The sequence below is a fragment of the Poecilia formosa genome, unplaced genomic scaffold (genome assembly GCF_000485575.1).
Source record: "Poecilia formosa unplaced genomic scaffold, Poecilia_formosa-5.1.2 Scaffold187, whole genome shotgun sequence".
NCBI classification, from domain to species: domain Eukaryota; kingdom Metazoa; phylum Chordata; class Actinopteri; order Cyprinodontiformes; family Poeciliidae; genus Poecilia; species Poecilia formosa.
In genome coordinates, this window is record NW_006800126.1 from 632,206 (window position 1) to 656,895 (window position 24,690).

At 38.6% G+C, this 24,690-nt stretch overlaps 1 protein-coding gene across 8 annotated transcripts in view; it reads right to left on the reverse strand.

The window, feature by feature from the left end:
- nrxn3b (neurexin 3b) overlaps positions 1 to 24,690 on the reverse strand; it is a 402,487-nt gene that overhangs the window by 343,917 nt on the left and 33,880 nt on the right. The gene's annotated exons all lie outside the window — the stretch shown is intronic.

Sequence of the window (24,690 nt, forward strand, 5' to 3'; positions counted from 1 at the left end):
TTCTCCTCCCCCTTTTTTGTATGTGGTATTTTTAGTTCTTCATAATCATGACTCACTCAGCTGATCTGAGTTACCAATTAGACCCAGAGCAAAACACGACTTAAAGGATACACATGATTCATTCATGTCTGGCTTTCTCTCGTTTTGAGTAGCGATGGGGTGGAGGGACGCAGCGGCAGGTTGGGTAGGTTAAAGGGACAGTTTCTGGTGTCTTCCTTAGAAATGCAAGTTATTGATTAATTACTTAATCTAAAGTTGATTCATATTATTGATCAACCAACTCTTTTCATAATATAAAGGAATATTTTTTTTTGCAATATGCTGAATTTAAAAAATTCATTAAATGTTAACATTATTTTGTGTCAGCTGTATTAAATACTAACAGAATAAACAAAAAATTGTGAGTTTGTCACATTATTAAGCTTAATTATAAAATATAACGAGAGAAACCTAAGTCATCGAACAGAAAAATAATGGGTGATAACTTAATGAGCTTGTCAAGTGTTTATATTTCAAAACAGAACCGCATAAAGTGCAATTTGCATCCCACACCGTTTCTCTTTCACGTTCTGGTATGGCCCCACCGCCATCTTTATTCCTCTATCAATCAGCTGCACTTAATGATGATCAGTGATGCCAAAGTACAACACTAAAAGAAAGACTAACCGGATGTAATTAGTTAATTGATTGGGACTAATTTTAATCTAATAAACCATTTATCAACAATTAATTATAAGCCAATTAATTATTTGCATCCCTAGTCTTGTTCTTTGACTCCATTATGAGAATTTGTTCCCTCACCGATAGGAAAATGTTAAAAAAAACAAAACTCGTAAAAGTGGTAGAAAGCCCAACTATGCACAATGTTAAAAACAGACAAATATGAATGGAGTGTTGTGTCCATCTTCCACAGCCATTTTGTCCTCATCATCCATCAGAAACTTTGCGGCGATATATTGTGCCACCGCAAAGTGGCACAATATATCTCAGCTGCATTAAACAAAAGAAATTAAAACAAAAATGGCGATACAGATGGTGGAAATTTCCCAAACCACCCTCATCTACTGTAGTGCCTCTTTTGTATCTTTCTGAAAATGTACATTATCACGACGTCCTCTGGTTTCCCCATGTTTGTTGTTGTCTGAAATTTCCCCCTGAATTTGGAAGTTAACTCAGAAGTACCCCGTAGTGGCTACATGGCAAACAACAATGCCAACTTAACAAAGGCAATGAAACCTGATGACGTTGGCGACGGGCCAACCTATTGATGCGCAGAAATTGGGCTTCATATCCTTGGAATACAACACAGCTGCACGTCCGTTGCCTTCCCAGCGAGATAGTCACTAGCCAAAGTCTAGACAGCATAGAGTTTGCATGCCAGCATGCATATATGTGATTTCTCTGGGTACTCCGTCTTGTCATAGCCCGAAAAACATCCAAGTTACTTGCTGAAAGGCCTTTTGGTGTTAGCATGTGGATATATGCTGTCTGGCCTGTTTGGTATTAGGCAACCTGCCAAGATTAGCTGATTGGGAGTCTGCCAGGTTAATGTCCAAATGATGATATCAAGAAAAGTTCAGGAACATACATTCTTTGACAGCTTAAGACGATACAAATTTTAAGTAAGATTTTTGAGTACTGAGAAACTGTAGCTGATCAGGTAGAGTGACACAACCAGCAGTCTCTATGAACACAGTGTTGCATTGTAGCAACAAAATTAGCCAAAACGTAGGCTATAGTCATTTAGTATCTGCTTATATTAAGTTTTATTCGAGAAAACGATGAATGTTGGAGTTATTTGTGATGGCTAAAATAAACACAAATGAGACCAGCTGTCTTCACTTTTCTGCAAACTCATTTTGTCTCCGACAAATAAAGGAAACTATTACTATTAATAACTTCACAGAGCTGCACTTTTCCTCACAGTTCTTTTAACTGTGCGCCAAGGGGAAACACGAGACAAACCAGCACACACGCATTCAGGTTTACAGTCGATTTAGAATAACAAATTAACTTAATGTGAGGAAACAATGGAAAACAAGAGGAAACAGGAGAACCTGGAAAAAGAAAAAAAATCCATGCACTCAAGAGGAGAGACTGTCTGCAAAAAAGGTGGCCTGACACTTGAACCAGGATCGCTCTTGCTGTGAGGTGACAGCGCTAACAACCGCATCGCCTCGCCGCCGGATGCGCACGGCGCATTTGACAAATGAACTTGTACTTCATCTTCAAAGCAAAGCTAGTTCTACACGAGGAAATGCTATATCCCCTCTCACATCCCGGACCATCACCGGCTCTCCATTATTTATGTTACCGTAGGCATTTAGAGTCCATTATGCAAAAGGGTCAAGGTGCTGAAAGATGCTTTATTTGAGTGACATAATAGCTCCAACGCTCCCAGGCAAAGAGGAACGGGAGAATTATGCTGCTTTCAGAAGAGCCATTTCTCATCCCGTTTTTCTTTTTAGCTTTTCAGTTGGCCTGCTTTCCCGTGTCTGTCTGTTTGTTTATAGCTTCTCTTTTTCTCTTTTTTTTCCTCTCCTTTCTACTCCCCTACGCTAAAAGGAAGATGAATTCATTTTGTGCTTTAGTGTGTGGGAAAATTTCCAGCAACAAACGTTTTTACAGCCCTCCCTGGTCGTGGGAGCTAAGAGGAGCTCAGCCTTTTTAGCTGCAGGGGAGACTAGACGATGCATGTGGAAGCTCGCTCGATGGTTGGAAAGATGGGAAAAAGATAAACGACTTTGTTCTTTATAGACTTCTGGTGGTGCAAAAACTCACTCTTTCATTCTTTTTTTTTTTTTTTTACCCCCCGGAGTACAAGCATTGCGGATAAGGCTTTTGTTACATCATGCATCACATGACGGCGAAGATATGGATTGGTGGGGAAAGGGGCTTTTTATTACAGAGTTGAAAAAAAAAAAAGAGATTCATGAGAAAACTTAAAGAGAAAGAGCTCATTCATATTCAAAATGACAAACACTCCCTGGTGGAGGGTGGGAGAGAGAGAAGGACAGTTCTGAAGGGAAGGTGAGGAGGAGATTGGACAGGGACGATGGGCCACTAAGAAGATATTCCCTCACAAACCTTTAGCATCGCGACAAAGTTGAAGTTCTTAAGCAAAGATCATTGAAAATGGAGACAGTTGAGCTTTACTGTAATGTGCAAGTGCGCAGATTGTCCCAAGAGCTGCCGATTTTAAAACGGGGACCAAGATGACGTAGCAATGAAGCTGAGGGTGACATTGATAGATGATTCAAAAACTTTCAAAAATAAAAAAGCGTTGGCACATTTTTACTCTGCATTTCCCACTTAAACTGAGTCAATGGCCAGTGAAAAATGGAAATCAAGTGTTTCATACCTCATTACCCACCCACCCTGTCCCTACACAGCACCCAGGTGTGACATTAAATCTCTGTTTTTTTTATCCCTACACATGCTGTGATGTGCAAGTCACTTAGCTGAAAACTGTTATCACACATTATACTATAACTCTATGTGGATCTTAAATACCTTCAAATGAGCTTGGGCTGGTAGGAGATTCTCGCAATCGTCCAGAGTAGAAAGTCGTTTTTAACGGTATAAAAAGATTTACACAAACATTTAAAGCAAAAACTTAAAATGTGATTTAAATTTATTATTAAGGTAATTGAGTTTTCATGCAATTATTTGTTTTGTTTTCAAGACCATGAATACTTCCAAACAGGCAGATTCGTCTTTCTCATCAGGGACAGAAAAGGAAAAAAAAAAAAAAAAAACGCATTCAGCCCTCTGATTGTCACTGGGGAAAGGTTAGCAGTTAAAGATACAGTAATCAGTTCAGTTATTTTAATTTGATCAAATTTGATTGTTGATTGGGACGCCAAATAAAACAGATTATTCTTTTTAAACTAAAATCAGATACTTTGATGCAAAGACAGTAATACTACACATCCTGTTCCTTTACCGTGGGGTCCAAAACTACCATCTCCAAACACCTGCATTGTTTTCTTTGCCACCTGCATTACAGTTCTTAGAAGTAAAAACAAACCAGAATACAGTGCTCACTCACTCAGCATTGAAAATTCAGCTATTCATGGATTTGTTAGTATCTACAATATTTGAAAGAAAATTCAGGTTGGGAGTCTGAACTCCCTAAGGACAATGCAATTTGACATGTTATTGGTTGCCATTTGCAAAGTAGCCAATCAAGACACGCCATTCATTTTCCTTTCCACCGATTGGCTGTACGTCCAAGAACAGTGATAAGGAAGACAAGAGATGTCATATTCGGCAGTAGTGCTAAAATAGTTTCTTATTTATGTAGCAATGCATTTTAATGTATCGTGTTTGAGCGATTAAAGAAGACAGTTATACGCATTTTTATAGGTGGTCTTAAGTATTTGCGGCATTTATCCATTTAATGGGGACTGTGGTTCCTAACCCACAAGTGCGCTGTAGGTCAAAACTGGTAAATTTATATTTTTGTTCCCACATGCTGGTAGTTTCAGCTCATTGTGAATCATGGCACCAAGCGTTGGATTGTAGGCCGCCCACCCATAGACTTTACATATTAACCTTGAGGAAGTTTCATAGCCACATGTAATTTAAATCTTAATCCACATACGTGCCTAAATTTTAAAATTAAAATAACCCACCATTTACAGCATAATGTAAAAATGTAATTTTCATAAATGTCTATTTTTATAATCCATAAAAATGGCCAAGCAAGATTAAATTGTTAGTACTAAATTGAAACAAGGTCAATTTAAAACGTAATAAATATGTTGGGATAAAACTGTGAACACATGAGGGGTAAGGAATGAAATTGCAAAATATTTGAATAAAATGGGGGTACACTATAGAATATCAATCTGTGGTACTGATGCTTTGCATTATGTTCCAACCAGCGAGAGAAAACACTCACATCGGCACTTTCTCCTCATCTCATTAAAGAGGCACAGCTCAAATTTTTATTTACTTTTTTTTTTTATCAATTTAAATACCATAAAGCCATAAATGGGTCTGTGCTCACCCACAGTACGTCCAAATAACTTGAATTCATTGTTAGAAGTACTAAATGTAAAAAAAAAACCCCGATGTGCAATGCTCTACAAATTTGCATTTAACATTATAAAGATGTGGCATAAAGTGCATTATAAAAACTGTGAAACTTGCATTTTTATAGCTTTTATTTAAAACGGAGTGTCAAGGAGATCATTTAGTTGAAAAATGGGGATTCCAACAGACCACTTTTGAAATTAAGACATTTATTAAGTCAATACATTCAGTCCGGGTAGACTTTCATCAAATCCTTTAGTTTTATTTGCTCCCATTGTCCCATTTATTCTTCATCGCCTTTCTTTTCCACGCCTGCTCCCAATCTCATCACACAATCTTTACCCGTCAGAGATGATTTATGCAATCTGAGGGAGAAATAACGTTTCACCAAAGCTTTAATCAGTGTTTTGCTCGGTATGTGAGAGGAATAGGGAATTATAATATGGTGTGACAGCAGACCTACACAAAGGAAACCAACCATAAAGACTCATCAAATTAAGTGTGCCAAATCCTTACTCTGGATTTATCATCATTTTTATCATTATTACTAGTATTACTACTACTACTAATAGTAGTAATATAACAGACCGTGTATTAGTGCATACTGCTTGCATGTAAATGAGAAACCTGGAATTAGGCGTTAGATTGGATCACACTCCATTAAGTTCTACAAGATGTGTGTGCAGGTGTCTACATGCAATAGTGTGGAAACTAATTCTATGCTTTCACTGACATTGAGGGTGTGATTCTATCCGGAGAGATGGTGTTTAGAAAGAGTGGGTGATATGGACTTAAAGTTTCTTTACAATATTTTGTGGTAATATTATGATAATGATAAAAGTGACAGTAAGAACTATTTATTGCAAATTTTTTAAGAAAACTGAATGGCTGACATCAATCACAGCCTCACAGACAAACACTGCTCTTAAAAAACATTCCCATTTTTAACATGCTTCTTCAGGACACCAGCAACATAAAAAAGTGGGATTCACATCACTAAACTGTTAAACTTTCATGCTAAGAAATTTATCATGATTTATGATAAAAGATAAACGACCATGTTTAGAGTCAGTAAAATTGTGGAACAAGCAGGTGAAAAGTCTGCAAGCTCATGTCCTTTCTGTTGTTCTTTTCCTGCATCCTAAAAACAGTTTCTCCACATGCAAATAATAATAAAAAAATAAAAATAAAAAAACTAAACAGACATTTCCGACATGCTGTCCGCACCAGCAACCTGCAGAGGATAGAGATTCATTTGCATTCATATCCGAGGCCCGTCTCTCACCGTGATGCTGGCACAAAATGTTCTAAAGTGAGGCGTGTTTGTTCTCCTGCAAATTCAGCCTTGTGTACATTTTCCCTACGAGCGCAACCTTGACCGCACCTATAGCATATATGAGCGAGTAAATGGTGAACAAAGCCCTGCAGGTGACAAAGTGTAATTTTCCTTTTTCAACTTTTAGCTGCCTTTTTTCCCCTCCTCGTGTTAAACTTCACAGTGTCCCCCCCCCCTGTCAATCATCTTCTTCTACATCTGATTGCTCTTCTAAATCTCGCCTTTTCTCTCTTTCTTTCACTACATCTCCATCTCTCAAAGTGCAGCGGTTCAAAAGACACATTTGGTGACTGAAAACACAGCTGCACACTTATAAGATTTCTAAAAGTCAAGGCAACTCAGTCAGCCAATAGAAAAAGCAACTGAAAGGCGGATATGGGAGATGGAGAAGGAAGTCTGAAGGTGAGAATGAAAGACTTTGTTAAACGCAGAGTCGTTTACAGTTTGATGGAGTTTAGTCTGAAAGTTCAGAAGTTTAAAGACATTGCCTCCAGATGATATTAGAAAGGGAGGCTCAAGATGAGGAAAAAAAGGATGGAAACACCTGTTATCACTGTGAGATTGAGCAAATTTCCATGCTGATAAGACATATTATATGTTTCAATGACTTCTAGAAAATAGGATCTTGATTGGTCAGAATCCATTACTACGTGATGGTGCGTAATGTGTTGATATTTCTCATCTAGTGAACCACAGGTATGAAGTGAATGCAGTGCAACTACAACACAGCTTGTGACATTTCTTACAAAATTAAACCAAGTTTAAAAAGTACCTCCAAAGAAAATTTGTATATTTACACAGACGGATGTGTCTCCAATTAACACATAAGGATTTTTAAAGAAGCAAAACCTAAAACCTTATAAGATGACTACCACCTAAAATTCACTATTGTTAGGCAAATTCAATATGCAAAGAATTGCTGCTGAAATGTCACTTTTTCTACTGGGAGATGAGTTTTTTTTTTCCTTTTTTTTTTAAAGATTAAATAAGCCAAGATTTTAATTTAGATTTTAATTAATCTGCAACCGTCGTTTGCTCCGTCAGCATACTTTCTGCACAACCATAAGGGGTTTTATACTCCAATCACCCCTCAAAAGCGCACTACAAAACAAAGTGTTGGAAAATATAGTGCAACAGTAGAGATTATCCCCAAGCACAACAAAAAACTAAATAAAAGTTTTCTTAATAATAAGATATAAGTTAATACCTTCCTGCATTACAATTGATATAAATCGCAAAATGTTAAATTCATCTGAATAAAAATATAACAGCTGTTTTTTTCAACATTTAGTTTTGGTGATTAGTACTAGAGTAGGTGCTAGGTACAGGAGGTTTTATGCTGAAACATGCAATACCTTTCATATAACACCAGTTCCATCCACCAGGGAAGATCATAACATCATAATGGCACTTTACAGCTCTGCAGCTGACTGGGCCCAAAAGGAAAAAGAAAAAAGGCTTCTGCAACATCAACTTGATTTATTTCAGCATAAGCAAAAAAATCCGGGTGACAATATGGCTCATTTGGTTATCATTTCATTTATTAACTTATCTACTCAAGGGCTTAGATGCCAAGAAGGATAGATGTATACCAATTGTGCATTTCCTGTTTCGCCAGTGATTCAGCTTGGTAAAAATCAATTTAAGCAAATAACAGAAGCTAGCTAGACTTCTTTTTTTTTTTTTAAGTAGCCAGAGATTATTGCCTGGGGATATTTTTCAGCTGAGTCATGTTAACAGGAGCTTTTAGTGAACCCTCACCTTAAATTTCTTCCCCCCAGTCCCCCAGGTGCATCGTGGCACAGCAAATCTGACAACACGAGTGCCTAAAGCCATGTTTTCTTTTTATTCCACCCAACAACTTTCCAAAAACAAAGCAAAAAAAATTAGTTGACCAGCAGGTGAAGCTGCTGGTCAACTTCACCAGCAGCTTCACCTGCTGGTGAAGCCCCCCCGCCCAAGTAAACAAATGAGACAAAAAGAATGAGGTGGAGATGCTGAAAGGAAAATAAAATTAAAAAGGAGGCTGAATGAAACGCACTGTCAAAACACAAAAAGCGACATTGGGAAAAACACAGGGGCGAAGTGTCAGCAGCACAAGAGTCGCGATCGCATCTGGAGGAGGGAAGATGAATGACGGAAGCTAAATGAAACGCCACTCCGAGTAATAAGAAAGAGCCGGTATCAGGAAGGCAGGTCACTTGAATAGCGGGAGATGTTCTTGGAGTGGCTTGCTTGGCCTTCGAGCCACGTTCAAGCTTTCTTCTCATGAGTCAATAATATTCCCTCTAAACAAGCAAAAATACACAAAGAGGCGCATTTGCCAATTAAGCCGATCTGGATCCAAATCCTCGGCAGCCTGAAGTAAACTTCATCTGATGGTTTTGTTTTGTATCTTAGAATATTATGGAATAGATCTTCTTTTTTTTTCCCCTCTATGTTTTGACCGGTAAAGTAAATAGCCAGAGGTGTATTTCCCTTTCAATAATTGTACTCTGCAATAAAAACGCAGCATAAATCATAAATGATCTCTCCAGGATTATACGTACAATACAAAGTTTGGATCAAAGTTTTGATCAAATACAATTCCATTTTATGGCATAACCCCTTTGTTTCCAAATTATCACCGTCTGTTTCACTGATTTCACAAGAGGTAGTGAAGACTTGACTGCATGAATAGCTGTAGAAAAGAGGAAAAAAAAATAAGGCAATTTGTCAGTACTATTAAATACCTTCGAACTTGGATCCTGAAGAGTTTTCATCTAGTTTGACTTTTTTCCTGAGGAATCCAACTCAGATGAAGATTAACACGACAAAGATCATACAGGGGCAGGATTTAGGTTTCAAGGAGTGTTATCTTATGTGTTTGAGCTAAAGTACGCCTCTAATGATGCAAACCGTAAAAAAGATTTGGTGATCAACTTCAGGAGTTTAGAAATCTGTTCATATTCCTTTTTGAAGTTTTATACTTAAGTTTCTGCACATTTTCATGACTTATAAAGATTATATTCTGCTGGCATCACCTGAATCGTGACAAGCCAAGACAACAATTTTGCAAATAAGATGCAAATTCAATGAAACAAACTCTAAGCAGTCACTTTAATAGGTACACTTTGCATAGTAGTGGGTTGGATCCCCGTTTTTCCTGAAGAAGTGCTTCAAGAAGTGATTCAGCCTTTCAAAAACCTTTCCTTGGACATTTTGGTGCAAATTTCCAAGCATATCCAATATTTGAATTGTATATTCCAAGACACACCAAGGTTCACAAAACCAATCTAAGATGTTCTGAGTTTTGCAAAACGGTAATCTACAGAAAGTCACAATCCGAATGTGGGTACGCTGTGTTCATAAAGAGATGGACATGGCATAGCAACATTATTTGGACAATATCCCTTCACCATTACAGTACCTAATAGCCATTGATATGCGACACTGCCATGACCCTACCATGTGAATGCTGCAGATAAAAATCACAATTTGTCTCATAATCTTAGGATATTTGAGCAAGAATTGTCTTACAATCGTCTAAACCCAGTCTGACCATTCCCATTTTCATCCAGAAACATTCACACACAACGTCTGCTCACCAGATATTTTCTACTTTTCCCTGCAATCTGCAGGACTGTTTTGTGTTTCAATCAAAAGTTTCTGAATACCCAGACAGTCTGGTACCAACAATCGTAAAAGAGCTCAAAGTCTCCTACATCCCTTTTTTTTCCCCCATTCCGATGCTCGGTTTGTACTTGAGCCAATCGTCTTCACCACATCGAGATGCCTGGATGCTTTGAGTTGCTGCCACGTGATTGGTTGATTTGCATTTTGTGTTAAGCAGGCAGAGGACTCTTGTGACTTGTTCGTACTTGAGTCTCGGCTGCTGCGCTTTAATGTTCGGTGCAATGCAACTTGGTCTTTATGCTTTAAATGCTTTGATTGAACCCTAGAGGTTCACTTCTGGCAGTAGTTGTTGAGCAGAAGATGCAGCTGGTACAATTAAAGATGATCATCCTACTCCTATGTCTTCTTCACATTCAGTTTTCATGCACTTTTGTTGTTCTTGTTCTCATTGCCAATTTATCAAAAAAAAAAAACCTTTATAGTGTTCTACAATACATCTGAGGATTTTGTGCAGCCCTCTAAGTAAATATCACTGAAGAATTAATGTGAAAAAAACTAAGAAAAAAAACCCTTTGTCCTAGTCTCTTTGCACCATTTTCTTTTGTAGACTATCACCTCTTATGACGTATAAATCCAGTTTCTGGATTGTGTTTTATAGAGGGTGAACAGTATATGCTGGGAGTCTGAATGATATTAAAAATTTGGGAAAAACCTGACCAGCAAGTTCAACTCCTGATTCTCGGACCTCTCTCTTTTGGGTGCCGTTTGTGTGCTTTCCTCCTCTGTCTCACTCCACACCCTCCATCCCTCTGACCTGGATTACACAGCTTTTTTTCCAGCTGCCTGAGCTAAACAATACGCTCCACCATATTAGCATGCAGCATGGCCAAAAAATAAATAAATAAATTTAAAAAATGAAATCCAGCTTAGGCTTCTTCTCTTTGAGATTCACGCTCATCCTTTCTGTTTCTCTCTCCATCTTATAATTAACGTCTCTCATGTCGTCCTTCTTGTCACTTCACATTTTCACTCCTTTTCTCTTTGTCCAAGAGGCCTTCGTCCAACTGTTTGGTCCTCTTTATGCCAAGCCTCGTCTTTCCTTGCCTGTTCTGTAACCCAGTTTTGTTTCCTCCAGCCATGCCGCATCTGTCCTCTCTGCTACTCGTCCTTTACTTTTCCCCCCCATTAGCTTTCTGTTCCTTTCTCTTCCCCTCACCACTGTCCACACTTAGGCAACCCTGCCGCCACAGTGCTCAAGAGAGAGAGAGACAAGTGGCATGCTTCATTTAATGACAATAATTAATTCTCCTTCTCCTGATCTTAATGAGCCAAATCAGTCACACACCAAGGAAAAGACAGACATGAGGAAGTAAAGAAATGATGGAGAGAAGGAAATTCTAGATGGTTCGTCTTCACATGAGGCTTTCGTCAGCCCACAGCTTACCTGCTGAGTATAGATCATTAGAGTATAGATATATTTAAGTACACAAAGTCTACCTCTTAAATCAAGCCATTGTTCTGTTGTCAAAATCTGGTGCTGACTGATTCCAGAACTGAACCTTTAATGTTGCGTTGGCAACAGTTTTGTACGAGTTCCTATCTGTTCTTTTTGTAGACTTCTGTTCACAAATCTTTTGGTTGTGGCATCGCAAGTTTGGACAATTATTGCTACAACTGATAGCAGTTGATCAGCATCTCAAAAGTTCAAATGCGTCCTGAATGCTACTCTCTCTCTCTACCTGGGAGAGAGAGAAAGAGGAGGTATAAATTATCTCCATCAAATGCAAAAGGACAAGGATCATATTCCTGACTCCAAGGTCTTTTTAATCCTTTTATCGTTATTGCCCAGAAATCTTCCTGTTACCATGTCATGAAAAATCTTCAGAATGTCATACACAAACAGTTTGCTTCAGATCCATTGCATGACTGACTGCTACCAGAGATCCTCCTGCCTACAGACTCTTTGAATACACTTCGATGACATGAATTGAAGTAAACTTAATTTCAGTGGTGGACAGGGTTCAACATGGGGACTCCAACTGCTCTGCACGGTGATAAGCAACAGTCTGAAGTGAACTGTGGACTCTGACACCGCTCCATAAGAACCAGCATTAACCTTTCGAGCAGTTTCACCTGCAGTAGCTCATCTGTTGGAACACACCACAGAGGACAACCAGTATGTGCCAATAAGCCTTGACCCTGTTTCTGTTGCTCATTCACTACTGTTCTTTTGTAGGACCACTTTTCATACACTACAAACATCCCAGAAGAGCTTCTAATTGCCCATTATTGCCCTTTCTTACACATACACTTTTAAGCACAATATGTTCACCTGCTGTCAAATATGTCACACCTACAAGCAGCTGCCTTGGCTAAGAGATAATGAGTGTTATTTATGCCACCTGCCTTTTTATTTTATTTTTCTTAACTAAGCCTTACCCAAATCCACCAGTCAAGCCAATTAGCCCCCAATGATTACCAGGCCACCTCCTGGACCAGCAACACCAGTGAGCTTCACCAGTAAAAGGTCATAATGTTAAGCCTGATCTGAGCACATTTGATAACCGAACTAGTTAGTGCTACAGTTTATATCTTTAAAGAAGGGCACTACTTTCTCATTTAAGATTCTGCACTCGATCCACGTTACATGCACATTGTATCTGCAAATAACTCTAGATAAATAACTGACCATCTGCGGTTGCTTGTAGGTGTAGCCAGTTGAACTTGGCCCCTGCTATTATCATTTTAAATCGTTATAACAATAGTACCACAAAATATTGTGATAAAACTAACTTCATATCGCCCATTCTTGCTCTACACCATTCAATGACTATTGCGCAAATGCTAACCAACTTGTAAACCATGAAATAAGGATTGTGTACAAGGTTAAAAAAAAAAAAAGAAAGTATTCCTGAGTCAGTGGTTGGTGACGGACTCAACTGGACATGCCCCCCTCCCCCCCCAAAACATAAAATTCTACTAAGGATCCCACACAATTTTGTCCTGACCCTGCTTGCAATATTTTGTTCATTTCCTGCTATAAGTAATGTGACTGATCAGTGACAGACAGTTACATGTGTTTGACCAACAGAGGATGACACATCCGCCACTGGACATGACTAACCACACATAAGCATCCGACCCATGCACCCTCACCACCGCCATGAAACAGCGAAGCTCCAACATAGCCTCTATGACTCCTAACCTGAAGGTTCACTTTGAAGCCAGGAGCTATAAATGACTCTTAAGGTCAACGGCGCGCTCATATAACCACGGGCAGCGTGGCCTCTCTGTCATCTAACACACACCGTTTCAGCGTGGCCAATTTGAAGTACTAACAACCTTTTATGGGAATTGTTCAATTTCTCATCAGTGTTCAAGCCCAACTGGAGGTCAGGACTCCATTTCCCTAATAGCATCTTGTGGCTGAGATAACTGTAAAATCCATTTTACGGGCCCTCAGACTGGGAGGTGTTTGACCAACGCACTAAATGAAGCTCTTAAATTTTACAGCACCTTCTATTTCGCCGCAAACATAAAGGATTTTAATTCCATTTGGAAGGATGTTTGTATAACCAGTAGAATCACATGAAAATTATGTACATGAAGTTAATTGGAGTGCTGGTAAATAAAGTGTGTTGCTGTTAAGTTTTAGTTAATAAATACTTAGTGCTGTTGCTGCAATATATATTTGTCGATTTCTATCATTTGTAAAACTGTCAGGGAAGATTGCCTCACAAAAGTGCAAAAATGATGACAGAAACGGCAACAAAAGGAGCACCCATGAAAAACAACCATGATGTTATTGAGACGGCTACATTTTTTTAATCAGAAATTCCAAGAGGATATCATAAACCTTGTTCGCCTTGATTTTTATCCAGAAAAATATGGACCTGCCCTCTCTAATGTTAAGTAGAAATAACAGAACACAGAAAAATCCTACTTCCTATTTATATTTCATTATATCCCATTTACTTACACCACTGCATTTGAGCTTATTGTTCTTTGAAGGTATGTTTTGTTATGGTTGAGATATATAAATTATCTTAGCAATCTCAAAGATCATATATAATTACATTTTGGACTACACACCTATTTCCATTTTTTTGGGAAAGTGTGTGAATGGCTGAATGACTGAAAGTAAGTGTGTAGTGCTTTGGGGTCTCTGATCTTGATAAAGCGCTACACAAGTACAGGCCATTTATTTACCATTTTACTTCTGATGCCTGTTCGGGCCTGCTAACTCATGAAATATAACAAATCATGGTCCTTTATCAAAACCAAAAGAAGTAAACAACATCCTGAATGATGCAACTTACTGTATATATTAGTCATAATAACACATTTCCTTACAGAGGATATGACTGAATAGAAAACTACTTCATATTGTTAAGGTTGATGTAAAATACCCGCCTCGACAAAACATTGCCTGATGGTTGTGGAACAATGCATGGCAACTGTTTTATTTTCATATATTTTCAGATAAAATGTGACAAAAACTAGTGAAGTGTGAAATGAAGAAGTGGTGAAGTAATTAGCAAACTGCAATGAAATGTCAATATCCATCTCCAAAATCAATTTTTTGGTCTACATAGGGTTGGTTTGTGCAGATATTCCCATGGTCACCAGTTCCTTTTGGTGGATTAAACTGGTGAGATGCACCCAGTACAGAATTAATATGCAATCCTTCCAGGTAGTTCTGGGTCTGCTCCTCCCAGTGAGTTGCCAGGGAAACTTTCAAAGGGATCCTCCCAGCAGGGATCTTGTTCAGATGTCTTGTCCAACTGACCCCTTTTGATGTAGAGAAGGGGCTTTTCAGAGTTTCCCCCAGACAACACAACTTCTCCACCTTTTGCCATCCTATGGGAAAAGCCCTTTTCAGAACCTTATGTCTGGGATCTCACCCTTTCAGTCCTGGTCCATTTATCACCACTACTGGTGAGGACTGGAGTAATTCAAGACCTTTGCCTTTTGCCTTAGCCCCTTCTTGACTGTGACAGATTGGAACAGTCCCTTCACTGCTGCAGACAAAGCCCATTAATTATAATCGAAAGCACCAGGCACCTAGTCTTATTCAATGCTTTGTCAAGTTAGACAGTCAACATCTGTGAATGTTCTGGGCATGGTATGTTTCTATACTTACAAAGCAAACGGAAAATAAACATTAATCATGATCAATTCATTATGAAATAGGTGATTTCAATAATTAAAATGAATTAACTATGCTATGTAATGAATTCATGATGATTGATAATATAGCTTTGGTTCAGTTTTGTTAGACACATCCAGACCTGATTATTAGGACACCAACAAAATCAAATCAAGAAATCCTGTCTGACAAGCTGAAGTATACTGAAGAAGGTCAAAAAGAACACATGCTCTGACCAAAAGAAATTTAAGAAGAGATGAGAAAGAAATTGATTATCTATTGCTCTGAAAGACAATGCTCCACTAATCCACAGCGAGAGCCACTGTCCACAAATGGAGAATGTGCACCAGTGGTGAACCTACCCAGCAGTGTCCTGCCTAACAAAATTACTCCAAGAGTGATTTGATGAATCATCCAAGTGATCATTAAAGAACCCCAGAAAAGGAATTTTAAAGACACATTTTGTATTTAAGCTAAATATTTTTATCTGGTATTTATACAAGTTTGGTTATTCAGAAACTTTTAAGTGTAAATGGCTAAAAACACAAGAAATGTGTAAGGGTGCAAATGCTTTTTTACACCACTATATTTCTGTCTAACTTCCTCTTCGGTTAGATTTTTTTTTTTTTCAATTCAATTACCAGCTTGGTCTCACAGCTCCTCTTCTTTTTGCCGCACTTAAATGAAAAGACATAAAGATGTCAAGTAGCGAAACAGAAAGGCATGTCATTGTGGATAATCGAGAAATGGCTGAATAATGTTTAACTGCAGTTTAATGAGGCTTCTTACAAAACTCCACTGATACAATGATTGACTGACAAGATTGGGGTAGTTGATATGAAGACTATTCCAAGCAGCAGCTTTGTTTCAAGAAGAGGACAAAAGAGACACATTCTTTGGTTTCCCTACAGCTGTGTTAGGAGAGGACAAGGTGAGACGGACACTTTCTGAGAGGGAACGGACATTTAAAAAAAAAAAAAAAAACAACAAAACAAACAAAAAAAATAAAAAACGAAGGTTCAGCTGCAGCATTACATCATTACATGCATTGCCGTGCCTCCTTTGCCTCCTCACTGACATTTTGGACTGCGCAGACAAGGCATGCAGGATCGGGGATGATGTCTCAACGCCACGGCTGACCCATTACGTCGCTCGAGAGGCGGTGATTATGTCGGCAAGCTAGCGAGACAAAAACACACAGGCCCAAACAATAACAGGGGAGGGAGTCACCTTGATACAGCGGCCTGCCAGAGACGGTGCTCCAACGAGGAGAAAATGACTCTATTACAAGCAGGCACACAGTGGAGAATGAAGGGATACAGACAGAGAAAAGAGAGAACTCAAAACAAAATCCAGATGTTGGATTTAAAAACCTCTCGCCATTAATTGTGTCGTGCGCCAACATTTAAGTAAGACGTTTAAAACGAGAAGTCTGGGCATTATTGGCTTTGAAAAGAACAAAAGAATTGCATGCCACAAAAAATTGTGTGTTTCTATTTGTTTAATGTGCATGAATTCAGGAGGGATTATTAAAGGTGACGGTATTCCCCTCAAAGTGAAGGCTGTGTCGAGGAGCTTTTTTCAGTTGGTGTCATTACGAGATTTTGTCTAACCCTAAACTTCTGACAGACGAGATTCAAACGATTTGTAAGCATTGTGAGAATCGGTGTACTGGGCTGGCATTAGTTTCTTCTCGTCTTCCTTTCAGCGCCATACTACACCAGTTTCATAGTTTTTAAAACAAATATACCTACGCCTGTCACTATAATATAAATTATAAAATTTCACTGGACAATAAATTGCCCCAGCAATTATTGCGAGAAATTATAATATTGTTTTGAGACTATTTTCAAGTAATACATTGATAATAGCATAATAATGCAATTTTGATATCTCAAAGACCAAATCTGTACAGAACATATAATACTAGAACTGGAAGATATTTGAAATATCCAAAGGAAAACACAACCATAAACCATAAATAAAATCAACTATTTTGTCTCTGTAAACAAAATTTCACTACAAAAAATCTCAGAATGTAAATTGAGCTAATTTTTATCATGCGATCAATTGATTAGTTGTCTATTGGACAGCCTTAATCACTGACTGAACAGAGACTCTGCCAGGCATTTGTAGACAAAAGAAACCAACAAAAATTGTAACATTTTGATATATTTTAGATATGAGACATATCTAAAGGACTTCACATCTCTGAGTGTTGTTAAGCTCACACCACTTGGACACTGTGGTAGATTTACAGTTACCACAACAGAGTCATAGTGGGACTGCTTGGTGACAGTCACTACAGAAAAATCTGCCATCTATGAATCTAACCTGCATTGCTAAATTAATTTTGTCAAGCTCCCCGAGGCAAGGTCACACATCTCCGACCCTTTTCAGTCTGCCTTTCTAAAGTGGTAACTCCTCTAAAACTGCATTAGTAAAAGTTTGCGATGATCTCCTAATGGCTTCTGGTACCTGAAGATGTTCTGTGTTGGTCCTACTTGATCGAAGCATATTCTATGATATTGTCAACATCATAACTTAATTAAATAGGCTAAAGTTTCTCACTGGTATTTGTGGCTCTTTGTTGGACTGGATTTCTTCTTAAATAGAAAAGTTCTTCTTGTAATATCTGGGGTTCCACAAGATTAAGTACTGGGTCTATTATTAATATCTTTTCACATTCTTCCATTAGCTAGCATTGTTCAGTCTTTTTCTGATATTTCTTGTCACATCTATGGAGATGACAAAGATTTTCTGTAATTTTTAAACTGCACCAGCTAAATGGCCTATCCACACTGTTTATCTCAGATCAATGACTGGCTTTTCAGCAGGTTTCTGGTTTTAAGCACATAAAATCTTGGCAATGTCTACAAGTCATATGTTTGTTCAATGTAAAGAAATCTAGGAATTACATGTCACTCCTCATTAGGCTTTGGCTCATGCATCAGATCCATTTATTATTCCAGTTTCTTTAACTTAAACATTAATAACATATGAGACATGGTCTCCCTGTAGATCAAGAGAACATTATTCATTGAATTGTGTTATTGCATTTTGATTACTGTGATGCTTTTTACTGGTCTGAACAGATCATTACTTCCACATCCACAAGCTACTCAAAGCACTGCAACCAGACTTTTTACTAAATCTATTAAACACACTGCTGTCACTTTAGTTTTATGCTCTCTACATTGGCTCCCTTTGGATTTCAGAAGTCTGTTTAAAGCTCTTGTTCTCTCCTACGGGGCTGTGAACGGTCAGGCTTCTGATTGTTTGCTTGAGTTCTTAACCAAACACTCTGCTGCTCACAGCCTTAAATCCAAAGCTAAGAGTTTACAGATTGTTCCTCATACAAGGCTAAAAACTAAGCAGGACCAGGTCTATAACTTCTAAACTGTGGAACAGTTTGCCCCTGCACCTTGATTTTGCTGACTCGGTGGATATTATTAAAAAACTTCAAGGTGTTTTTTTGTGCTTTTAATGCTCATTTTTATACTGTGTGTAACAAACGTGCTTCACACTGTCTTACCATGATTGATTGCTTTCCTAGTTTAATCATTCAGAGTGTTTTTGTATTTCTGTTTTTGATTTCCCTATGGCACTTACCAGTATGAGAAATGTTGAATAAATAAAATGTGAAGGATTAACACAGACTTTAGAGCTCATAAACAAAGTTATATATAGGCTAGTCAAAGTTTGTGCAACCTTTGAGTTTGCCTCATTCTTAAGAACTCAGCATTTTTGCGTTGTCTCACCTCATGAGTTGAATCTATCAGGAGCTCAGGCTTTTAAACTATTTTCATATTTTTGTTGAAAAGAATATGCTAATCTTAACTGTACAAAAAGTACAGCAACATTTTCTCAAGGATGCTGCTGAACTAGACAGTTCTTGTCTTTTGGGGTTAACATGTTGCCCTTTAAAATATTACCCTGCTTTTATAGTAATGATTTAATTAACAAGCTAATTGCATACAGCTGATCTACTAATCTGTTTTTATTTAATGTAAAAAAAAAAGGATTTTCTTCAAATATCGATCCTTTCTTCATCAATCCAATGCCAAGACTCTCAAGAAATCATCTCATATGTCAGAATAAAAGTCTATGATTGCTTGTCTGTTGCTCTATTGAGAAGCAGAACGGTAAGACAACTTACTGAGAAAGCTATGCATGAGTTAAAGTTACATTTTATGAAGCCTTCATATTTTTAATATGATCTTTTGTTCCAAAATAATCCTTATTTTCACTGGCATGTTACAAACTTCAAAATATTAAGGACTTGTAACTTTTTTTTAGAACCCTCCATGTCTGACGAGATTTTATTTCATGAAACAGGCCCATCTCCTTCGAATTATCCGCCGTCCTCGTCTCTTATCTCTGCCCACCTTCGGTTTCCACTCACCCAGAATTTCCTGTATTTCCGAATTGGAGAGCAAAAACTCTTTTGCTTTCTCACATGCCATTTACAGCAGAAAATTTCCTTCACGAGTAAAAATAACCACTTTAGAGCAAGATATTGACAATGCTGCCATCAGCACATCAAGGCTGGAAGCCATGAATTGAACTTGCAGGCCTCCTTTGGAGAGAGGACTACAGGGTAAAAAGCAGCCCCATTAAGCCGCATGGTGCAGCAAGTGAGTGAGGTCACACCTCACAGCTCACTTCAGTGTCAAGGATCTAAAAGTGATGAGAAGCCAACTTGCGCTATATTTTTTTCTTCCAAAATTATATTTTTTCTTAAGTAAACCAATGATGACTTGAATGAAAATTGTGATTCCCCAAAAAGTGTCTGTCTCTACATGTCAGCACCACATAGCACATGAAACATCCTCCTTGGGGAAACAAATCATATAAAAATGTATGATCATGTTAAGAAATTAAATAATTCTGTTGCAATTTTGCCAAACTTCTACAAAAAAGTACTTTCCCTTCACACACTTGAAGCATATTTGCTATCAGCTATATGTATGACCGCATAAACTGTAAGAGATTCACAAAAGTTTGGAGGCAGAGAAAGATTAGAAGCACAAAGACCAGAGATGGTTATGGTTAAGTGCATTACTCTGTCAAGCCATATCTTTTCTGCACAATATCAACTTCAAAAACCTTGACAGTTCCACAGAAGAGGCAGTGGTGTAAAGGCATACTGTATGTGCCTGAGGGCAGCCTAGGCTTTTGCAGCACTTCTGTACAACTCTGACCACGTACGCACACATCGATATGTGGACATTTATCACCCAGCAGTCTCGAGAATGTGAGCACCATTCACTTCATGTGAATTTATCAAGAGCAAAAGATGGAAAAGGCTGCCAAACAGATTTTTCAGGGACAAACAAAGAATGACTGATCAGGCCAAATCTCATTGGGCGTGTCAATGAAGGTTAAGTCATGCTCTTGCGCATCCATGTGAGTGTAAAGAATGACCCTGCTACTAAGTCAAGCTGCTCATAAAGTAGAGGTCTTTGTCCTGTCTTATATACCTTTTTTCTTCAATTCTCCCCACATGTCTGGCACATGGATTAGATCGAGGGACTGATTCCCATGGAAGAATGTTGATTTCACATCTGGGGAGCCATTTCTGAGGTCGTATGTTTTGGGGTTATTCTACTAAAGATAAAATGGCCTTGCTTGCTCAAAATGTTGAGGATTCTGAACACTTTCTGTAACTCCATGGCTTTTTGAACGTGAAAGAGGCTCAACCTTACTGTTGAAAGGTTCGATTTTCACCTTCACTGTTTGATTCATGTCAGATCCACATGGATTACTTATTTCTAAAAGACTTTGTCTTCAGTTTCATCAGACCACAGCACACAGTTACTTTCAAGGTTCCAGTAGTGCTTCAAACTCACCGTTTTCCATCCCAAAAAAAACTGGTCGTCATGTAGTTTGGGTCTAATGTCTGTTAGAAAGACTTTGTGCTCCTAAGTTTAAAGGTTAAGTTTGCATATTTTTGTGCTCTGTGCCATTCTGCTCTTTGTGCGCATTTGTCATTTTCTTCTTTTAATAATATAGGCTGACTCTTTTTTGGTTGCTGAACTTACTAAAATCAACAGACATCTGCCTCATTAAAATTACATACTTTCTTGTCTTTCCCATTTTCAAGGGGGACTAGTAAGAAGATCTGTGCCACATACTTCTACCTCAGAGAAATAGGAAGTAATGAATTAATAACTAAAAGTTAATAGGCACTCTGTTCACCTTAAAAAGTAAAACCAGTTACAGTTTCAATACTTTCAACACCCGATCGAGACCAATCATTTAATCATCTGACCCATCAATTCGCCAATAGCTCAGAACACAGATGAATATTAAAATCAGTGCAAAGAGAAAGACACTTCAAAATAGGCCTGTAGCGATAAACAATATATCAATTAATCGCACAATAAATTAAACCTATCGACCTCATTTTAATTATCGGCTTCAACGTCTCTTCCTGCCTTTTTTTCTTTCTGTTGATGACACTAAATGAAAAAGGCTCAGCTTCGGTGCTCACCACTGTCCCTCCCTTCCTCATTTACTTAGTGTAATGTCCAGCTCACACTACACGAGTTGTCGGCCCATTTTCAAAACCTGAGACCACACATTAGCCGACAGAAATCCTAACGATTTGATTGGGTTCGTTGTGCCGTGTGGTGTCCAGCCACACAGCACGAATTTGTTAACTACAAGTCCAGTTAACTAATTTTAAAACCAGGCATTAATCAATGCTTTACTAGAATCTACCTGTGATGCATGTGGCTAGAGTCAGCGTAAAGTCCTGACTGAATGAAAATCATTGTAACCTATTTATGTCACGTTAACGAAGAACAGCTGAAAACTTACCAGGTTTATCAACTGCTGTAGCAATTTGGCTCCAACTCCTCTCCTTGTCATTTCTATATTCTTTCTCGAAATGTTGAATAAATATTAATGTTGTTTCCACATATCACCTCCAATGTCCGCTGGACTTCGGGTTGCGCTGTGTCAGCTGTTTGGGATTCCCCTCCGTAATTTCCCTCAGAAAGCAGGAGGAGAATCCACGCTTTCTGATTGGCTACCTGTCACATTCGTTAACGATCCCAGTCGGGAAAAAAACCCTGATTTAGATCAGAGCGGCCACGACGATCTACCGTAACACACCACACACTGCTGGATGATCGGTTACGAAATCACCAGCGACAATCTTAGATCAGCCAACGATCTAAGATTGTGATAAGGAGAAAATAGGGGGAAGAAATCGTGTAGTGTGAACTACTGCATTAGGTAGTCGGATGTGCCCATCTTCTCTACTTAAATCTCGTGATTACTGAAGGCCAATATAGTATACAGACTTCATAATCTGCACTCTTTTGGTTGAATGCAGTATTTATTTTCACTTTGGCTTTATGTTGTTTAGTTTTTATCCAAGTAAGGCTTTTGTTAATGGAGATTGAGAATCCATTTTATTTTTGTTTTTGATTGTTTTGTTTATTTAGTTTATCAGTTCAAGTATTATGTGTTCTTTTGAAAATAAAGTGTATCTATCTATGGCAGGAAATTGCATGATTATTAGCCAATATTATCGTTTATCATCGCAATAATTTTTTAGACAATTAATCGCTCAGCAAAATTTGTTATCGTGACAGGCCTACTTCAAAATATCTCTGAAACTATAAGAGAGACCCGTTTGTTTAGATGATGCTTTTACATCAAACTGAAAGAACCGTGAGCAAATTCACAACACACTTCTTCTCACATGGGCAGATTAGATTAGTAGAATAAATATTCTGGAGACATGTCCCTCGGTAGAAAGTTCCAGAGCTCCATAAACTGTTTTTCTGTTAATTATTAATCAGCGTCGGACAGCGAGTCAGCGGTCAGCAGCACAGATGGGCTAAGCTTTCTACCGCTCGGTTTCCTCTTACTACCATCACTCAAACTTGAAGACAAACAGGTAGGCTAATGCTAAACAAAGGCATACAATCCTACATACAGACTCATCGGGAGTCTTTTGCATTAGTCGTGCACTTATTCACTTCTCTCCTGAATCAGGTGTTTCTTGGATTTAAACGTTGCTTGGTTGTCTTTGGGCCAAATGTGTTGCATTTTAAAGAAACCCTCTGCAGATTCTCCTGTATGCTCGATCTATCCCTGCAGGACTAGTTAATGAGCCTAATGAGAATAAAGATGGAGCAGGAAGGAGGAGAGGAGGAAGAAGAGGGGAAACAATCAGACGTAGCTCTGGCGAGCCTTTGGCAATGACAGAACGGAGCAATTATGCATGAAGGCTGTGACATTGACTGTGGCATCACCTCCTCTGCTGAGCCGCTGAAAAAAAACAAAAAAGCAAACAGACTCCATAAATTCAGCGGAGCGCTCAGTCACGCGTACGGGGCGAGCAGACATCTCTCTGTCAAAAGCGTTCAAGGACTAAGATGATCACAGTTTGACAAGTTAACACGTCTCCGCGCGCACATGTATGTCGGCGGGCTGGTGCAAACATTTCACAGGTCAGCAGAGGGTCAGAGCTTCTTCTTCAAATCTCTCACCCGGTGGATCGGTTAGGCACTGTGAGAGGAAAGCTTTCCCATCATGACTTCATCACCTAAGTTTAGCTTCTAATCTCTCTCTCTGTCTCTGAACACACAGATACGCACAAGCTTACCCTTTCACAAAGTGCATGCCCACGGCTCCACAGTTGCTCTTTGCTGGCCCACTTGCCTGCCTGCATGGTGATGCTTGTCGGACATATTGATCACACACAAGAAGGAACCTGCAGTATCACACTTTGAACAATTTGTTTCTAAACTTTTGCTCTGCAGTCTCTGCAGCAGTAGACGCAGAACATGCGACAATTCAGGAGCGCTACAAGTAAGCAACGTCAAAAAACACCACCTACACCTATTCACACCACTTGAACCGTTTGATAGTTTGCCACAAACGCTAGACAAACTAAAAAGTAGTTCACAAATATAAAGTGAAAGGAAAAGGATACATGGTACGTCTGGACAGTAAATCAATATGTATAGCAGTATACATGTGATCAATGTCAACACACCTGATAAAACTTTCAATAGTTTCACTGACTTCCGATCCAGAACTGCACGGCATTCTGGGGGATGTAGGCAGAGGAAAGACTTTAGCTGCTCAACCTCTCAAGGTCAGCTAAACTAGGTTGGTAGCATACTAACTCACTCCCTCTTTGGTTACCTAGCAACAACCTGTTGAGTAACCTGGCGGCAGCAGTTTCAGGTTTCATCACGGTCTCTCATAACTGCTTAAAAATAAAAAAATTAAAATAACCATTCTAACACATCTGTTAGATATGGCTTAAACAAAACTCAACTGAGAACCATTTGACAAGGTTCAAAACTCTCCTTTCAGACTTACAGTCTTTTCCATTAATCAGCAGGCAACATCCAGGGTCAACTAGAGGGCCAGTAAAGAGAGCCACACACTCACAGCTAACAATACATCTCCAATTAACCCAGGATGCCTCTTTTAAGAGAGCGTCTAACAACCAGGAACAACCCACACATGCACAAATACAACACACAAACTCCCAACCCAGTTCCAGACATTTTGAATA